A 19,464-nucleotide genomic window follows, 5' to 3' on the forward strand; every position below is an offset into this window, starting at 1 on the left:
CTCTATGCCACTAGTTTTAATTTTTCATCCCTTGTGTGCCATTCTGTTACTAACGACGTCGTCGACGGGCACGGCGTGCGAGGTCTTGTTGACGGATGCGGTCTCGCCCGTGAGCGAGCCCTGCTGGACGCGGAGCGTGGATGTGACGAGGCGCACGACGCGCATGTCGGCGGGCACCTTGTCCCCGACGCGGAGCTGGACGACGTCCTTGGGGACGAGTTCCCTGGCGGGGACGACGACGGCCGGCCCAACTCCGTGGCCACCGGCGACGACGGCCACGTGCTGCCGGCGTCGGCCACGCGCGCCGCCATGCTCGTCCGCATCAACACCCTGCTCCAGGGCTACTCCGGCATCCGCTTCGAAATCCTCGAGGCGATCGCCGCGCTGCTCAACGCCAACGTCACCCCGTGCCAGCCGCTCCGGGGCACCATCACCGCGTCGGGCGACCTGGTCCCGCTCTCCTACATCACGGGGCTCGTCACCGGCCGGCCCAATTCCCTGGCCGTCACGCCCGACGGCAGGAAGGTGGACGCCGCGGAGGCGTTCAAGGCTGCCGGCATCCAGCACGGCTTCTTCGAGCTGCAGCCCAAGGAAGGGCTCGCCATGGTGAACGGCACGGCGGTGGGCTCCGGGCCCGCCGAGGAGAGCCCCCGCGACGCCGAGACCGCGAGCCGCGCCTCGCAGTCTGCGACGGAGCGCGCCCACGCCGGGAAGCCGTCGCCGTCGGGGATCGGCGGCGCCGCCTCGCCCATGGTTGCGCCCTTGGTGTTCTTCTTCAGCGGGGCGCCCACGGAACGGGTCTGTGCGTCCGAGACGGCGCGGGTCCGGCGGCGGGGCGCCCGCTGCCTTGTTCGGCTGCAAGTGGAGTCGGAGGAGAGGAGGCACGGCAGGGGGGGTTCAAATAGGGTGCGGGAGGAGGGCTACGGAGGAAGGTGGCAGGAAGCTTCCTACCCTGCCAGCGCCGCGAGCGCGGCCACTCCCAACCGCCCGCCGAGGATGGGGAGGAGACGGGCCACGCGCCGCCGCCGGGAGGGAGGAGGAGACGGCGTGGCGACCGAGCGGCTCGGTCCGCCCACGGGCCGCAGCGGCACGGAGCCCGCCCGCCCAGGAGGGGGGCCGCCGCCCTGGCCCCGCCGCGGCCGCGTACCTCGTCGTGGGAGGAAGGAGCAGGGTCCGACCGCGCTCGCCGGCGCCGCGGCTATGCTCCGCCCGCTCCCCCCTCCACGGCTCCGCGCCCGGGCCGCCCAACGCTGGGGGAGCGGGGGAGCCGGCGGCGCCGTAGACCGTGACGGGGAGGGAGCGGAGGACGGCGGCGGGCAGGACGCGCTTCGGGAGCCGGGACGCGGCGAGATGGAGACGGCAACAAACAACCCAACTAACGCCGTTAGTAACGGAATGGCACAGAAGGGATGAAAAATTAAAACTAGTGGCATAAAGAGGATGAGCTATTTTTCAATGGCACATAAGGGATGTGTTATATTTCTCAGTAGCATAGAAGGAATTTACTCATTTTCCACAAACTCGGGCGCAGCAGCAGCACACGATGACGATACAGCTGTCCGGTGCACGTAACTTCTGGTTCACTTGTTACTTGTACCGTACTAGCTCGGACGCGACGGTTCGCCAAACTTTTCCAGCCCCGTCCTTCCGTGGGTGTGTTTAGACTATCTCCAACCATTCCCCCATCCAACTCCCCCAAACATACTATTTATTATATTTTACTACCTCCCTCCAAAAGATTTCCCCGTATAACTCCTTCTCTCCAACCATTCCCCCATATTTATTCCCTCTATATACTATCACTCATTAACTAACTATTTATTTATCGTTTTTTAATTTTAAAAAAAATCATACATTATTTGTACTGTCATAATACGCATTATCATCATGTTACGGGACTCAAACATGATTAATATCGCGAAGAAACGGTGTGATTAGAGATATAGAGGAGTTGGAACTCACCCTATATATGGGGGAGTTTCAACTCGCCCCATATACAGGGGGAGCTTTGGGAGACCCCAAAGCTCCCCCTACGTGGGGTGGGGGGCGCTTTACAGGGCTCCGTTGGAGTAAGCCTTAGATCCCACAAAAACCTCCCAACGTCCAAACTTTCCATCACATCAAAATCACATCGAAACATTAAATATAGCAAATAATCTATACATGGAGTACTAAATGTAGGTAAATAAAAAAACTAATTACATAGTTTTGATGTACGTTGCGAGACGAATATTTTGTGCCTAGTTAGGTCATGGTAGGACAATATTTATCACAAACAAATGCTACAGTGTCTGATGTGACTTCTCGCATCCCTTTTAATGCTCGGCGGGCACAGAGTGGGGATGGATCGGATAAGACTGGCCGAAAGATGGGTGTTGTACCGGCTGCCTCGCGAGGCAACGGAGATAACATGGGTTGTTTCCCTCATCTTCTCCAGCTCTAGGTTCAGGACTGTGAGAAAAATCGCACATGGGATCGCAGTCCGTGCGGTAATCTGAATATCTGATGGGGGTGAAATGGGGAGACAACCTTTGACGTCTCGCTGGTTATCGTGATCAGCCGGGAAGAGGAGTGGTGTGGTGGGGACTGTGGAGGAATCTTGGCGCGTGCGTGAACTACTGAACTGAACTGTAAAGGCCAAGCTACCTAGCAGCTGCATTGCTCACGTGTCAATCAAACAGAGGTACACACAGTAGAAGATGTAGGCGCGCTTATAATTGACCTCCCATGTAGGCCGGCCAACCTTCCTGGCCAAAGCCATCTGATCAGGCGCTACCAATCATGTGGACGGTTTTTTATTTCTTTTCTAAAAAATACGAACAGACACCATGTCGATGATTGTGAACGAGCACGTTACGTGTGTGGACCCAGTGAACTGCTACCGAGGACATCATATCCACTGGCAAGTGGGCCCTGCCAGCACCTTGCCACTACATAGAGTACGGACCCGGTCATTACTCACTATCCGGCCGGTGATTAAAAGCCTGCAAAGAGAGTGTTATTAGGACACGTTATTTTCCTGAGAGCAAGTGTTAGGGCATGCTTATTACGTGTGGTCCATCCAGCAGGCCTGAAAGCGGGCGATTCCCCACGCCGTAGCGAGCCCGCCGCTGCCGTGGCAGCATCCTGGTGGCTCGGAGGCGCGGCCAACCCCCGTCCGACCAACCGACCCCCCGGTCTGACTCGGGCGTCGATTACAAGCGGTGGGGGCGCGCGCGCACGTCCGGTCCGCAGAGACGCTGCAGCTCCGGCCAACCGGCCGGAAGCTCGACGCGTGCGGCAACAGTAGAGACCGGACAAGGGTCGCTGGACACCGGGTCAGGGAACTGGACGCGCACGGCGGCGCGCACCGGGCATCTGCCACGGCCCACAGCTGCTTTGCCCCACCTTAAACCGTACGTGTGCCTCGCTCGCTCTCATCGATCTAGAGGCCACACCAAGCACGGGCCAGACAGATGTTCCACGAAGCCTTGTCCGAGCAGGCGGGCAGCCAAGCCGGCCGAGAATGCGTGGCGCGCGGACGCCGAGGGCCCAGCGCACGTACGCGGTCCCCCTTCTCTCTGCTGCCACTGCTGCGCATATTTGGAGATCGGCAAGGCATCGGGGAGCGGAAAAGGCCAACCCAATCGCTTCTCGGGAATCCTTCTTCACGGGAACCCACTAATCAAAACGCCGAGGAGCAACTTTTCAAATAAAAAAAAACCGCCAAGGAGCGAGCTGCCGACATGGCCTCGGCGGCCCGGCCGGCCCGGAGCGGCATCGGTTTCGGGCCCGGACCAACCGCTGCCGCGCACGCGCGCATCGGTCGTAGCGGCGGCGGCCAAGCCCAGGCCCCAGGCGTCGCGCGAGGGCGCGCGGGTGCGCCCGCCGCGGCGGACACGCCGTTTTGTTTTTTCAGGCAGTGGCAGCGCGCTCTCGGCTCAACCGCTCATTGGACGGACGGGCGCCGGCAGCGGCCGGACACGAAGCTTGTGGCTTGTCGATGCACGGTGGCCACGCCACGGTCGAGATGCCCTGCTAGCTGTGTGGACCGTGGACAGCGCTTGTGGCGTCGCGCAGCTGCGCCAGCGATCAGTGCCTTTTTTTTTTTGAGCCATCTACTGTGAGTGACGATACGATCATGTGCACGAGCACTGCTCCTCCGTGCCAACCAATCAGTGCGTGCCCGACACCGACCCACTTCCAACAGTGAAGGGACTGCTGGAAGACACAGACGCCGAGCGGTCAGATCAACCGGACGCCCGGGATAGAAGCTAGTAGATGGCTGCCTGCGCTTTCTGCTTCTGCCGGCGCGGCGGCACCACGATTTTGTAGTGCTCGAAATATTTGCATCGCGAGATTGGATATGCCAGGCCATGTTCGGAGGCAGCGAGCTAGCACTACTAGAGTTAGCTATAAGGCAAATAATGGTTTCTTTTCACTCTGTTTGGCTGTAACTCGCCAACAATATTTTTTTTCTCACACCAAACCAGCACCAGCCACCGAGCAGTAATTTTCTCTCACAACAAATCGGCACCAGTCACCCACAGCCAGCCGAACAGAGAGCCAGCTGAACAGAGTGCTGTAATACTGTCTAATTGCATCTCACATATGTCGGCAGCTTTGGATCTCGGCGTGCTTCTTCTTTTTGCGCAGCCTTTGTGTTGCGCACTCTTGATGGGAACATTGGCACTGTCCGAGAAAGCCGCAATAGGCTTTGGTTTTGTTCTGGTTTCCTGATGAAGCCATGGAACATATTCCTCACGCACTCGCGGCCGCGCCAAAAGAGGAAGGTTGCGTTGATGAATGATGAAAACTTAGAGGTTTTTAAACCTTTTGGTTGTCAGTAATGTTCATCAGATGAGTTATGGACTCGTGAGTGGGCAATTATCCTTTTGGGCCTAACTCCGTTATAGACAGTGGCGGGCCCAATGGGTAGTCCGGGTAGGCCCAGGACTACCCAAAATTTTGGCCCAAAAATTTTTTAGAGCTTCAAAACATTGTCCGCATTTGGCCCAAGCCCAATAACTCGCCAACTCTCCATCAGTCCATCTCCCTCAGCCGGTCAGCCCAAACCCTTCCAGTCCCAGACTCCCGTTCGTTCCCCTCCCCGCGACCCCGACCCTGTGCCCCGCCGCCACCCGCGCCCAGCGCCCGCAGGCCGCCGCCGCCCGCCACTCCCCGCCCCCCGACCCCCGTCCCCCGGTCTCATCCCGCCGGCGCCGTGCCTGGGCTGGGCACACGGCCGTGCGGGCGTGCGGTGTGCCTCCGCCTCGCGCCGCGGCCGCCTCGTCGTTACGCGCCGCGCCTTTCGCCGCCGCAGCGCCAGTGGGGTCCGCTGGTCTCGGATCTGCCTGAGGCAAGGCTAGCGCGCTCAGAGCTTTGCTGGCATTGGAGCGGCTTTGCCGTTTCGGCAGCGGCGGGGAGATAGCTCGTTGCTGCGGCGGGGCGACCAGGTCCGTGCGGTGCGCTTCCAATCCCCCGCTTTTATTTCTCCCTTGGTTTCTATCACAGGTGTAGTGAAGTCTGAAAGTCTGTTTCTCGTGTGCAGGGGAATTTGGCTTCGCGGCGGGCGGCGGCATCCAAACCCAGCAGATAAGACCGTAAGAATTTAAGTTCTCAGTTCTCACTAATTGGTTCCAAAATGCTGCTTCAGTATGCGTATACAGAACAAAGAGTTCAAGTGGATTTGTCTTCAGAGGTCTGTACTTTTCCAAAGAAAAATCATAGGTCATATGATACAAATATTTGGCTACCAGGACATAGGGATTCTCTTTCGAAGGTAGAAGTGGTTGGCCATAAAGTAAAAACTAGAAACTAATGATCTTGCAGAGGTTTTCTGCATTAATAATTGAACTTTCCTTCAAGTTTTATCCACCCCTTACCATCAATTCAGAACATAGATGCCTATTTCCTACAAAAAACAGTCATACTGGCATATTCTTACTTTGCAAGGACTTAATGATTGCATATGCTAAACCCATAGTCACAATACAAAAGAGATAAGGCTCCCTCAGAAACATGAAGCCATTGTGATTTCATTAATCCATCATTTTATTGATGTTGCAACATTTTATATTGTAAGTTATTCGAGTTCTCAACTAATTTGTTGAATTCAATGTATTAAGGGACCTTTTTTACTTATGTTATTGTAAATTTGATCGTTATATACCGTATTGTTACCGAAGTGCTATTAGATTATACCGGATTGCATTTTGAAATTTTTTCGCCAGGACTACCCTAGTTTCAATTCCTGGGTCCGCCACTGGTTATAGATCTAGGCCACCAATTCCTAAAGCTTAATGGACCTTTCTTTCTCCTTCTGGTAGGTGTTGTGTGGCTGGGCCTGAGGCCCTGATCATATACCCGTCACGATGTTTCCTTAGTATTAGGACTTAGCCCAGCCCAGGTGTGCCTGGTGGCCGTGGGGGGATTTGAGTTGGACCAGCCCATGAAGACATGTGAACGATCGTTTTTGGAGTGTCGATCCAACAATCGGCTATTTTTGTGCTGCTCTCAACCATTGATCCAATATAAGACTATGACACGACATCATGCTGTTTTGTCTCATCAGAAAATGTGGAAGAATAAACTGTGATTTCAGTCAAACCCTAATAATAGAATAAGCATGAAAAAATTAACTCAAACAATGCATTGATCTGCTCCCATCAGAACTAGTCATTGTATGACGAAGCAAATCACTCTGTTCGCTGTGCTGTGGCTGGTGACTGGTGCTGATTTGGTGTGAGAGAAAAATAATGTTGGTAGATGCAGCGAACAGAGTGAAAGAGTGCAAAGAGCACTCGCAAGGAGCAAAAGTTGCCTAAGCCGTACAACGCACCATCACTTTAATGAATATGTATAGAGTTTGTAAATTGGGAACGTATCTGGTGCAAACCAAGGATCTTGTGCAAACCCGTGCAAATCTACTAAAAAAAGTTTCAAAAAATTCTGAAAAAAATCATGAATGTGCTTCTCACCTTATCTCATCTATATACAAAATTTTATGGTCAAATTCATCTTACTCTAAAAGTTACAAAAAAGACAAATTTTCTGACAACAATAATGGTTCAAAAGCATCTCAAATTTGTCTTTTTTGTAACTTCTAGAGTAAGACGAATTTGATCATGAAATTTTATATATAGATGATGTTATCTGATAAACACATTCATTATTTTTTTCAGAATTTTTTGAAACTTTGTTTAGTAGGTTTGCACGGGTTTGCACGAGGTCCTTGGTTTGCACCAGATACGTTGCCTTGTAAATCAGCATAATATGGCTTTGTTTAGATCTTTACCCGTAAACACCGTAAACGCAAAAACACATCACATCGAATATTGGGACACATGTATGGAGTATTAAATGAAGTCTATTTACATTTTTTTTGTATGGATGGGCTGCAAATCGCGAGACGAATCTAATGAGCCTACTTAATTTATGATTTGCAACAGTGATGCTACAGTAACCATCGGCTATTCATGAATTAATTAGCATCATTAGATTCGTCTCGCGATTTACAACTCATCCGTACAAATGTTTTTATAAATAGACTTTATTTAGTACTTTAAACGAGTAAGATTCTTTCGAAAAAAATGTTTCAACTAAACAAGCCACCATCTCATCCGCTCGCACATCACGCGTCGTCTCCGAGATACAGTAGTGGACTCTTCCGATCTTTGACCACGCAGAACCGTACCCTGCGCCGGGGGCTGGTGGGGGGTCACAACCAGCAGACTTATTATCCATTTCAGATTTTATATTTTTGTCTAAATTAGTCTAATAAATTGGCTCATATTTTTTATTTTATTTCAAAACAATTTTTTAATTATTCTATCAGTACAAAAAATTTGTTCGGAAACAAAATAATTTTGTTTCGGAATAAAAAATAGTTATTTGGTCTTGTGCGATGGTTTGACAGCCAGTAGCCCGAGTGACTCCTAATATTTGCCCCTGATCCTGGTGTGCAGCATGCAGCCTCGCATGCAGGGGTGGTAAATGGCTCAAAATTTTGAAGCCTCGCATGCAGTGGTGGTAAAGGGCTCAAAATTTTGAACTAAAATATCTAAAAGCCGGGTTCTAAAAAGACTTGGTTCTAATCTTATATAATTTTGAACTAAAAATTTAAGGATTTTAATGGACTATGAAGACCACTAAAACCATGACTCATGACCACTCCTACTCGCAGGTCAGCACAGGCCAGTACGCCGATGACGCGCCGTACGGGTACTCATGCATGCCGCAGTCCACAAAGAAGATATATCGGGAGATACGATATCGGGCGGGCGGGGCCCGGCCCGGGAGCCATGCGACGGCCGGCCGGCCGGGACCTTGACGCACGACAGCGACCCGTACCGCCGTACGTCGTCCTCTGCGATGAGAGCCAACGAAGACCCAGGCAGGAGGGGGGACGAGGGCGTGTGCGACGTCGACGCTGTTGACCTCGCCCGAGGGGCCCGGGCCGAGCCGCGCGGCCGGCCGCATGCGACGACCGCCGGGCTCGACTGGGGACTCTGGTCTGTGGGAACGCAGCGTGCGTCGCTTCACCGGAACTCCACGCCCTCGCGCGCACGCAGACAGTCACGCAGCGGCCGGCGGCGTGCCTCGGGTCTCTAGAAGGGAAAGCGACGGCGACGGCGACGGCGACGAGCGGCGGCGCGCGGGTGTCGACATCGGCTCTGACCGACCGATGATGCGTGTGCTTGCCTCCGATCCGCGCGCTCTCGCATCGCAGCAGCCAGCACGGCGACGTCTTCTCCTTGCTGCAAGTGTCGAGTCGTGTGCTCGTGCCGCGAGCCCAAAGGCGCAGTACTCTTCTGCTGGATAGCCAAGTACGGATCAAATCATTTGTCACTCGATTATTGGTGCCTATACTTCACATGAACTCTAAAACGGTCTTGGTCCTGCCAGGAGTTTGTCGCTAGTACTTTACAAAATAGAGAAATTGTTCCATCTCCACCGCTCCGCGGAAAGAACTTTACCGTGTGATCGGTCGCTTCTTTTTTCTTTTTAATTTTTTTAGAATCACACGGTACAACGAAGACGTCCACAACACGCACGCACACTCACACCCTATGAATACACGTACGCAAACCCTACCCCTATGAGCACCTCCGAAAGACTGAGCACCGGCAGATCTGAAGATTCCCGAAGTCACCACTAGCGCCTCGTCGTCGACGGGAACGTCGCTTACCACTTAACGTGTAACACCGGTAAATCCTAGGAAAATCTCAGAAAAATATGCGAGCACCAGAATTTGAACTCTGGTGGGTAGCGTCCCACTGGACCGTCCTACCATTGGACTACAAGCCCCGGTCAGATCAGAACAGCCTTTTTAGTTCCGGTTGCCATCGGGCTCTGGGCCTGGTTTTCCAACCGGCATTGAGCATTCGGGGCTAATGGGCCTGTTTTTCCAACCGGCATTGAGCATTCGGGGCTAATGTACTTGTCCTGGCAGCTCACGACCCGGGACTAATGTTATTTTTTGGAAAAAGCTAATGACCGACCGGTCGTGTACGGGAGCGAGCGCGCGACCGCGTCTCGGCCCGGCCCGTCCTGCCGCTCCTCCCAGGTCCCCCTCCTCCCCGGCTGGACTTTTTTCTTTTTTATATTTAAAAAAATCAAAATTTCAAAAATATATGTCCTTTTTGAAATATTTCAAAAATACCCCCTGTCGCCCTATGGGGGGCGACAGGGGTCCTGTCGCCCAAGCCACGGGCGACAGGACCCTAATGTAATTTTTTTTTGGAATTTGCAAAGAGGTCCCTGGCCCGGGGGAGGGGGCCTGTCGCCCCCCAACGGGCGACAGGGGCCTGTCGCCCACCCCAAGGGCGACAGGGTTCTCCCACCCTATATAAGCCCTGGCCGCCATTCCCTTCTCATTTGAGCCTAAAAATTCAGAAAAAAAGAGAGGGGTGAGGAGAAGAAAAGCGGCGAAGCTCTGCCGAATTCCACACTTGTGATCTACCGGTAACTTCCATATGAATCCGTTGATATTGTATAACAATTTAATTTAATTAGCGGATTAGCTGAATTAGATTTGGTGCTTTAGAACACTCGTTTAGTATTACAATTTGAGTACTATTACAGACTTGTTTTTAAATTAATTATAAATTAGAATAGAATTATGACAGTACCTTATTGATATTGCAGCATAAGACAATAGAATTATGACAGTACCTATATTTTCACGCATCGATTTGGTATACTATATGTGCATTATTGAAATCATTGTTCGTCATTTGGCGCACCACACTATAGCGCCAATGTCTTCGTCAAGATCAACCTACATTCCGTGGAGCAAGTGTGAAGCCACCGTACCTGAAGGAATTGATGTGCCAATGTGCTTCTGCGGTTCGTTATGCAAGTTCATGCAATCTGAGGTTTTAGGAGATGACTACGGCATGAGGTTCTTTATGTGTGAGAACTACGAATATGATACACCTAAGCGATACGGCAAAGACCGGGCCAAGGTAGCAGGACAACAGACGTTATTTTTCTTTGTGACCTAACATTGACTTATGATTCTAACTTTTGTTGGACAAAGTCTCCTCCGCCTCTTTGTGATTTTATGTAGTGGTTCGACACCGTGCAGTCGTAGCAGGCAAAGGACTTTGTGGAACAACAACCAAGGTGGGCTACAGAACGTTGGCGCCGAATGAAGCACGAGGAACAGCAAGAGGAGAAGCGCAAGAAAGAGCAAGAATAAATCCGCAAGAGGATGGAGGAGGTGGATCGTAAGGCGGCGGCGGAACGTGAAGCTGACAGGGAGAGAAAGCGAGAGAGGGCACGCCGTGCGAAGGAAGCCGGGCCCGAAGCAATTAGGAAGGGCAAATATCCTCGGTGCACTTAGAGAGTAGTACCATGTAATCTCGGCATTTTACATTCCATAAGGCATGGTAGGTTTAGATGCAACAAGATATTACCTTGTTGCGTGCACATGCCACTGCAATTAGTTGTTTATGTTTTCAGTTGAGAGCTTGACTCTGTGTGTTGTAACTTTTACCATTAATTTGCAGTTGTAGCCGGGAATCTATGAAATCTTTGAACTTGTCCTTAATATTTTCGGAGCTTTTCATGTCACTAGAATACTAAAAAACACACATTTAATTAATATAACGAGAAGAAATAAGAACTAAGAAATGCATTACATAATGTGAACCATCAAGTTTACATCATAATACAACAGTAATGAAACACACGTCACACATGCAGTGGCATGGCAGAACCCGTTGCAAACTACAGTAAACAGATTCTGGACTAACCTAACATGCCTTAGGTAATTTTAAAAAACACACACAACGATGCAGCATGTAACTAGCACTAGGGTAGTCCTAGTAGCCGTACCCCCACGTAGCAAACTGCGTTGAGCCTTCTCCGTAGTATCCACCCATTGCAGGTGGTGCAGGCGGTGGTGCCGGAGGCGCAGGGCCCTTCTTCTTATGACAAGGGCAGTTGCAGTAAGGAATAGTGCATGGTTCATCCTGTAAACCGACAGTATTGCTGGTATCATCATCTTCGTCGTCTTTGTTACCCTCGCTCACTTCCTCATAATGGTTCACCTTGCATTACAGATCAAAGATCTTTATCTGGAGGTACTCGATGAACTCCTGAACAGAATCAATTGGTGCAGGATCGACCCACCTAGTAAAACCACAATTTTCTGGAGCATCGGAAGATTGCAAAACAAATTTCATATAAGGTGTCTCATTGAAGATAAAGAAATGAAACAACCGAGTATTACCCATGCGTGTGGACATTTAAAGAAACGCCGACCGCCATCCATCCCGTCGGTGCACATCTGCACTAAGCAGTCCTCACTAAGGAGGTATGCCGAGGAGGTAGGTCACGTCCTGCAGCGTAGAGTCATCTCCCCACACGGGAGGTAGAACGTGTGTGTCTCCGGCCTCCATCTGTCAACGAGCGCCGTCGGGAGGGATCGGTCGAGCTGAATAGGCCCAACCTCGACAAGACGGCCCAGAGTCACCAGACCGGCCTCACGTAACCTGCAATAAACAAAATTGTCGAAACAAAAGAATACCGACGAATACATAAGTGATAAACAATAATATTTCATTACATACCTGTCACACCAATCGTGGTGTATAGAGATCGCCTCCCCAGGTGGACGAGGACGTAGCACCTCTAGGGCTCGGTGCTCAACTGCTGCAAAGTAAGACCTGTGGCTCGAGTCGATAACTGGGTCTAGCAAGGAGTCCATCTCCATACCTGCATTCAAAAATATATGAGAACACATAGGTACATATATGTTTCATACAAACTGGACGCGTAATATTTATACATTACAGATAGGTTCGATACAAACTCCACGCACGATTACTACATATTACTGATAGGTTCGATACAAACTCCACGCACGATATTTATACATTATAGATATGTTCCATACAAACTGAACGCACGATTACTACATATTACAGATATGTTCGATACAATTGTGGATCATGACACCGAATGCCTTCCACGAGCAATTCTCGCCGATGGTCGTCTGAACGTAGGAGGTGCTCCATCTCTGGGATTTTCGGAAGGACCGACGTCAGCAGCATCGTGAAGTGCATTCTGAGGACACTTCTTGTAGTTGTGACCCAATGCTCCACATTGGCTGCAACGCTTTTGTGCCTTGCTTGCTTCGGACTCGTCCATACCATTCTGAATACGACGTGTCTGACGGCGGCCTTTACCTTTCTTAGTGGCTGGATCAGAAATAAACATCTTATTCTCATTATCATGAATGAAAGGCCCCACCATTCCAATCCCGTATACCTCATGTCCCCAAGTGGATACAACTGCTTCCTTACCGAAGTAAGGTGCAACAAATACTCCTGGCTGTAATCCAGACTCTGCACATGCCGCAATGAGATGCGAGCATGGCAAATGCAATAACTTAGGCTCCATGCAGGAGCAGAAGGCTTTGCCATCTACTGTAATCAAACTCTCCTGTACCACCCTATCTCTACGGATACCACGACCAGTTCTATCCTTGCATAGAACCTCAAATCTATGCTTCATTGTACCTGACGATATGATGCGGTGCAGTTTGGCCTTTTCAATCGTCTCTTGCATATATTGTGTCACTCTTGTGCAAAACTAAATTTGGTGGTTGCTGATGTTTATGCTTGCAGCCATGTAACGCTCTCTGAAATACTTCATGCACCCATACATGATGAACTCAACAATTTCCACAAGAGGAAAGGCACGACAAGAACGCATAACCATATTGAAACACTCTGCATGGTTCGTTGTCTGAATACCATACCGTATTCCGTTGGTATCATAAAGGAATGACCATTTCTCCTTAGGTGCACCTAGAATCCAGTGTGAAAATGGCTTCTCAATTGAATCCCTAGCCTCTGCAGCATGACTCGTGCTTATTCCTGATGCCCTTACCTTCACTAGCTTTGCAGTCAACTGATCAAGCATCTACCATAATGCATTGAATTTTCTCTATTGATTTTGGGTGCACAACCTCTTAAACATGTTCTTAAGATCCTTGTTCTTGAAGTGGTCATAGAAGTTTGCACCCATATGCCTAATGCACCACCTGTTTTCGACATCGGGCCACAATGGAGGCGTTGTCGCAGTTCCACGTTGCAATTTCAGTATTGATTGCAGCAGACCTGCATGCCTATCACTATTAAGGCACACATCTGGACGTGCAGCAACAACATGAACCTTCACTCGTTCAAGGAACCAATACCAACTGTCTAAGTTCTCATTCTCAACAAATGCAAATACGAGCGGATTGCGGTGAGTATCTGACTTTATACCTTCCAGTCAGAAATGTGCCATCAATGCAGATCACCGGAAGACAACACTGAAATGCTCTAACACAGGCACCTAGGCAAAAGAAGGCTCGTTACAGAATACTTTGCCCCTAGTCACGACTGGTACAAGATATGTGTCATAAAAGCTTCCAGGATTTCTAGCAGCAACCTGGGATAACATACGAGGTAGGTTATCATATGATGCCTCGTATGTGCCGAACCGCATCTCGAACACCCTTTGTTTAGCCCGCCATGCTTTCAAATAACTAATGGTGTACTCGTAAGTCTGCTCAATGTGTCGAACAATCATTTTTGGCTCATAATTTAGGTTGTCCGCAATCAACCCATATATTTGCTTTGCAACAAAGTCGCATGATATATTGCGATGCGAGGGAAGAACTTCTGACAGCAAACAAGTGTGCTCTGTCACAATGGAACATTTCCAGTTCGACTTCCATTTTCCCTTGAATGCATGTACTCGCCATGGACATCCATCATTCACACACTTCACCTCATATTCTTTACTGCCAGACTTTACGACTCTAAATTCTCGTTTCAATGATATTGCCCATAGTCTCACAGCATCTTTTACGGCTTCAATGTTTGGATATGTTGCACCTTGCACTACCTCATTCCCTCTGTACTCCCACTCCTGATTTCGTACGTCTTCTGCGACATGACTGCCAAAACCATGCTCCTTCCATTCTTTTGGCAATGAGTACTGCTCGTCATCAGATGAGCCATCATATTCTTCCATCTCTATTGCGGTTTGGTCTTCTGCCTCCATCTCGTCCACAATGCTATGTATCCTCTCTCCCTCATCAGTAAGGCCCTGTGGTCTGATGTTTTGGTTCTCTATCTCTTCTGACTCATCTTGCTCAACATAGTTGGTCTCTCTTCGAATACTCGGAATTGCTTGATCTGCACCATGTTGGATTTTATTTTGTGTCTTCTCCCGAATTTGAACAAGAATGGCCAGAGGCCACCCACGCTCTAGAGCTGCTTGTATGTACTTCTGCCAGTCATCAGAGCTGTGTATCATCATCAATTCTCATAAATCACTTTCTACCTCCCAATTAACAAGAGACTGGACGATAATCACATGTGTCAACGGATCAACACGGAACCCACGCTGCAGCCACTTACATATGGAACCAAAACTCCTTTCCAGAGGTTTATCTATGACGCTAGATGTGCACTTAAAGGCAGAAAGGTCTACTCCATTAAATGGAGTCCATTTGGCCCATACAAAACATTGTAGTCACCATAAAATACTTGAAACTGCATCTTGCTCGACATATCTGTATATCACAGAATACTTATCGAGTTATACTCTTTACTTCACTACCTTATTCAATAATCCGTAAAAACTAAGTATGGAATTCAACTACAACATATAAGTATTCATAACTACGTGATGACACTCAAATTCTATACTGCATATGCGAAATTCTATTCTAAATCGTAATTAATTTATAAACACGTCTCTAATAGTACTGCAATTGTAATAATAAATGCGTAGGACTAATTTTCTAAACTAATTTACTACTACGTAACTAAAGTATCATTAAACTCATACTTAAATGGTTCTACTATAGCACTAATTAAATTAAATTACTCTACAATACCAATGCAAAAATACATAATCTAAATGTACTAACCTGCAGATCACAAGTGCGGAATGCAGCAGGCTTCGCCGCTTCCCTTCTCCTCACCCTCTCTTTTTTCTGGATTTTGGTGGAGTTTTTGGGCTCAAATGAGAAGGGAATGGGGGTAGAATGCTTATATACCCGGTCGCCCGAGGGGGGGGGGGGGGGGCGACAGGCCCCCCTTGCACGCGCGCGCCCCCGGCCAGGGACCTCATTGCAAATTTGAAGAAAAAAATTACATTTAGGGCCTGTCGCCCCCTATAGGGCGACTGGGGTATATTTTTGAAAATTTTCAAAACGGACATATATTTTTGAAATTTTGAGTTTTTTAAATATAAAAAAGAAAAAAGCGCTCCCCGGCTTGTCCAGCACTTGCAGCCCAACAATCCACGCATGAGATACCGAATCAGCTCACGCTTTTTACCCTCCTGTATGTATGTGCTTTTATGTACCGTCTCCCATCCATACTAATAGATATTATTCTTTTTATAAAACTTCTAAAAAATATTTTATCTGCTCTATATTACCTCTGTTTCAAGAACCGATTGCACCATTGTATTCTACACGATGAGGTGAACCAAACTAGACCCCCTACTTGTATATGTTTTACGATGTTTTTTCACTAGTAGCAATTTATATGTAAATTTAAATTAGATATTATTGAATAAGTTACCACAAACGGAAGGGTTAATATACATAAGTTTCCATACAAATAAGGTATAAGTTGTCACATATATAAGTTGTTACAAATATAAAATGCAAATATACTTACCACACACCTTTTATGTGTGACAACTTTTGGCTGCTTTTATTTTACATTTGTAACAACTTTTATTTTTATGACAATGTGTATATAAACCTATGTGTACCAAAACTTACTCTTTTTCTACTACTTATATGTTTGTATTTTTAAAAACTTATGCATGTGACATATTCTTTTTGTGACAACTGGTGTTTATTGCACATTCTGCTTTGTGGCAATATTGTTCTTATGACAATTTATAAATATTTGTTTTGACAAATTTTATCTTATAACTGTAACAACGTGCGACAACTCATGTGTATAATGAATTTTGTTTTTGTGGCAACTTTTGGTTTACATGGGTGACAACTTTTATTGATATTTTTGTGTTTGTGACAACTCATTTGTATAATTTTTATGTAAGCTGATATTATACGCACACTAGCAACTTATATATGTAGATTGTAGCAACTCCTTCGACAATATATATATGCATATTGTAGCAACTCATTCGATAATATGAAACTTAAAATTACACATAAGTTGCCACTAACCCAAAACATCTTCAAAATATATGTAAGTGAGATCTAGTTTTGTTCGTCTCATCACGTAGAACACAACGGTGCAATCGGTATTCAAAACGGAGCCTGTACGAGGGAGATAAAATATTTTTTGTGAACAAATTTTAATGCTAAAAAAGTTGTTGGAGCTTCATGTAGTCCATGTAAAGCTGTCCAAAAGTAGCATTTACAGATTTTGAGGAGAGACTGGACGTCATTGTCTAAATCACATAGCTTGATGGAGTCGCGCGTTTCACCGTACGCGCGACGGGTCGCGTGTTATCCCAGTCCTTATTTTTTTAGAATTAAAAAAACGCATCCCGACCTCACCTGCCGCTCGCCCACACGCCGGCTCCCGTTTTCTAAATCCTTTATTCTCAATCACAAAATCATTCACGAAACCAATCACAATCGAAATCCACAAACAAATCATTCATATAATCTATCCCAAATCATTCACATAATTTCAATCCCACAATCATTGAAGGGAAAAGAAAAAAAATAATGAGGGCTACTACGATGGAATCAATCTCAAACTTCATCATCTCCACGCTCGCCGCAGCTCGGCGCCGCCTCCGCGTGCCCCAGCTGCCGCTTGCCCCAGCTACTACCAGGCGCTGCTCCCCGAGGCCCCGTGCCGCCGCCGCCGGGCGCTGCTCGTCGGACCCCATGCCGCTGCGTCCCGGGCCGCGACCGCTGCTTGCCACGGGCCTGCGTCGCCGCCGCCGGGCGCTGCTTGTCGCGGTTCTGCGCCACCGCCGCCGGGCGCTGCTCCTCGGGCCCCATGCCGCTGCGTCCCGGGCCGCGGCCGCTGCTCGCCACGGGTCCGCGTCGCCGCCGCGGGGCGCTGCTCGCCGCGGTCCCGTGCCGCCGCCGCATGCTCGAGACGTGGCTCGCCGTGACCGCGCGTCGCCGCTGCTCCTTGCCATCACAGCACAAAGGCACCAGGTGAGAAATGAGAGGATAGGGAGAAATGAGAGGACGGGAGAGACGATGGAGAAGAGAGAGATAAGTATAGAAGGGATGGGAGGAGTGCACGGGAAACGAAAAAATTTATGTGTCGGTCTTTAGTCCCGGTTCTTGGCTTCTTCCGGGACTAATATGCTCATTTTTACTCCCAGGTGATGCTTTCAACCGCGACCATTGAGTCAAGACACATTTTGTCCCGGTTGGAACCATCAACCGGGACAAATAAGTGACCTTTGGTCTTGGTTGGTGACTTCAACCGGGACAAAAAGACTCTGCATCCCCAGCTGCCTGGCTAGTCATTGGACCCGGGACTAAAGCGCTTATTGGTCCCGGGTCCAACAACGGCCGGAATAAATAAGTGGGATCAAAGACCTGTTCTGTAGTAGTGGATCTATTTGGCTACAGACACCATCTATCTGGATTTGGTTCGTTGGGTGCAAAACGTGTCTCCCGGGATGACCTCTGAAAACGGCAATGGTGGGTAGTGGCAGATTTAGGACGTGAATCTAGAGGCTCATTTTTCTCATCTTCTTCCTACCTTGGCTCTTTTTCTTCTTCTTCTCCTTTAATTCTTCCTCATCTTCAGTCATAGTGGAAACTTATTTGGGGCTCCATGGGTTGCATGGAGTGGTGTGTGTGGAGTGGTGTGGGGGCAGGGGGGCCTCGTTGCCCCCATGGTAGATGCACCCCCTAATCACACGCAAAAGTGTACCACTCGTTCGCAAGAAATAATTATTTTTTCACACTAGAAATTAAGAAGAATTCGCACAATCTGAACAATTGATGGTGGGCGTTTCTTAACGCCAGGCTCGCCAGATGCGAGCTGTTTTCCTGCTCATGACATTGCTAGTGCATAATTTGTGCAAATTAAATGCCATTAATATATTTAAATAATACTAAGGTGTGTCACCCGGTTTTGTCCCGGAAAACGAGATTGGTGGGTGTTTCTCTAGGGCCATGCTCACTAGGTGCAAGCAATTGTCTACCTAATGATGTTGCTAGTGCACAATTTGGTTTCATGGGGGTAGGGGGCTCCAGCCCTGCCCGCACGTTAGATCCGCTCTCTGATCACACATAAAAGTGTACCACTCATTCGCAAAAAATAATTATTTTTTCTCACTAGCAACCAAGAAGAATTCGCACAGTATGAACAATCTAATGGTGGGCGTTTCTTCACGCAAAGTTGTCCAGCTAATGACATTGCTAGTGCATAATTTGTGTAAATTAAATGCTATTAATATATTTTAAATAATACTAAGGGTTGTCACCCAGTCTAGCTCCAGAAAATGAGAATGATGGCCGTTTCTTCGGGGCCAGGCTCGGTGGATGCGAGAAATAGTCCAGCTAATGATGTAGCTAGTGCATGACCTGTATAAATTAGATCACATTAATATAATTTAAATTGTTTTGAGAGAAAAAAATCACACACAAGATTTTCTCTGCGTGAAAAATAAAGATGCGGGCGTGACAGTGTATATAAAAATACACAAAATAAACAAAAGACAGGGGACACAAGCTTTATTCATATTTTGAAAATACAAATACAGGTTCCCATATATATATGCGCGCTCCATAGCCTGTCATTGGGCAGATCTGACTTGGGCGATGTGGTCTTCTGGTTCCCGGGCCTCGAAAAGTACCTAGTTAATTATCTCCGTAAGTTTAGCTTGCTGGAGCACCTCCTATTAAGCTGTCGTGGTCGTCGTCTTTAGTCTTCACTTCACGTTCTCCATGCATGATGATGGTGGTGGTGTAGGTGTGGGCATCGGCATCGTCCATGGCCT

General features: G+C 48.5%; 1 long non-coding RNA gene across 1 annotated transcript; it reads left to right on the plus strand.

Annotated features, from left to right (window-relative positions):
* The first annotated feature begins 4,902 nt into the window (after nucleotides 1–4,902).
* LOC120650749 lies at nucleotides 4,903–6,172 on the plus strand. The gene is made up of 2 exons (XR_005665792.1): nucleotides 4,903–5,444; nucleotides 5,531–6,172. It is a non-coding gene; the product is annotated as an uncharacterized LOC120650749 (long non-coding RNA).
* Nucleotides 6,173–19,464: the final 13,292 nt, after the last annotated feature.

Source organism: Panicum virgatum, chromosome 9K (assembly GCF_016808335.1).
Source record: "Panicum virgatum strain AP13 chromosome 9K, P.virgatum_v5, whole genome shotgun sequence".
NCBI classification, from domain to species: domain Eukaryota; kingdom Viridiplantae; phylum Streptophyta; class Magnoliopsida; order Poales; family Poaceae; genus Panicum; species Panicum virgatum.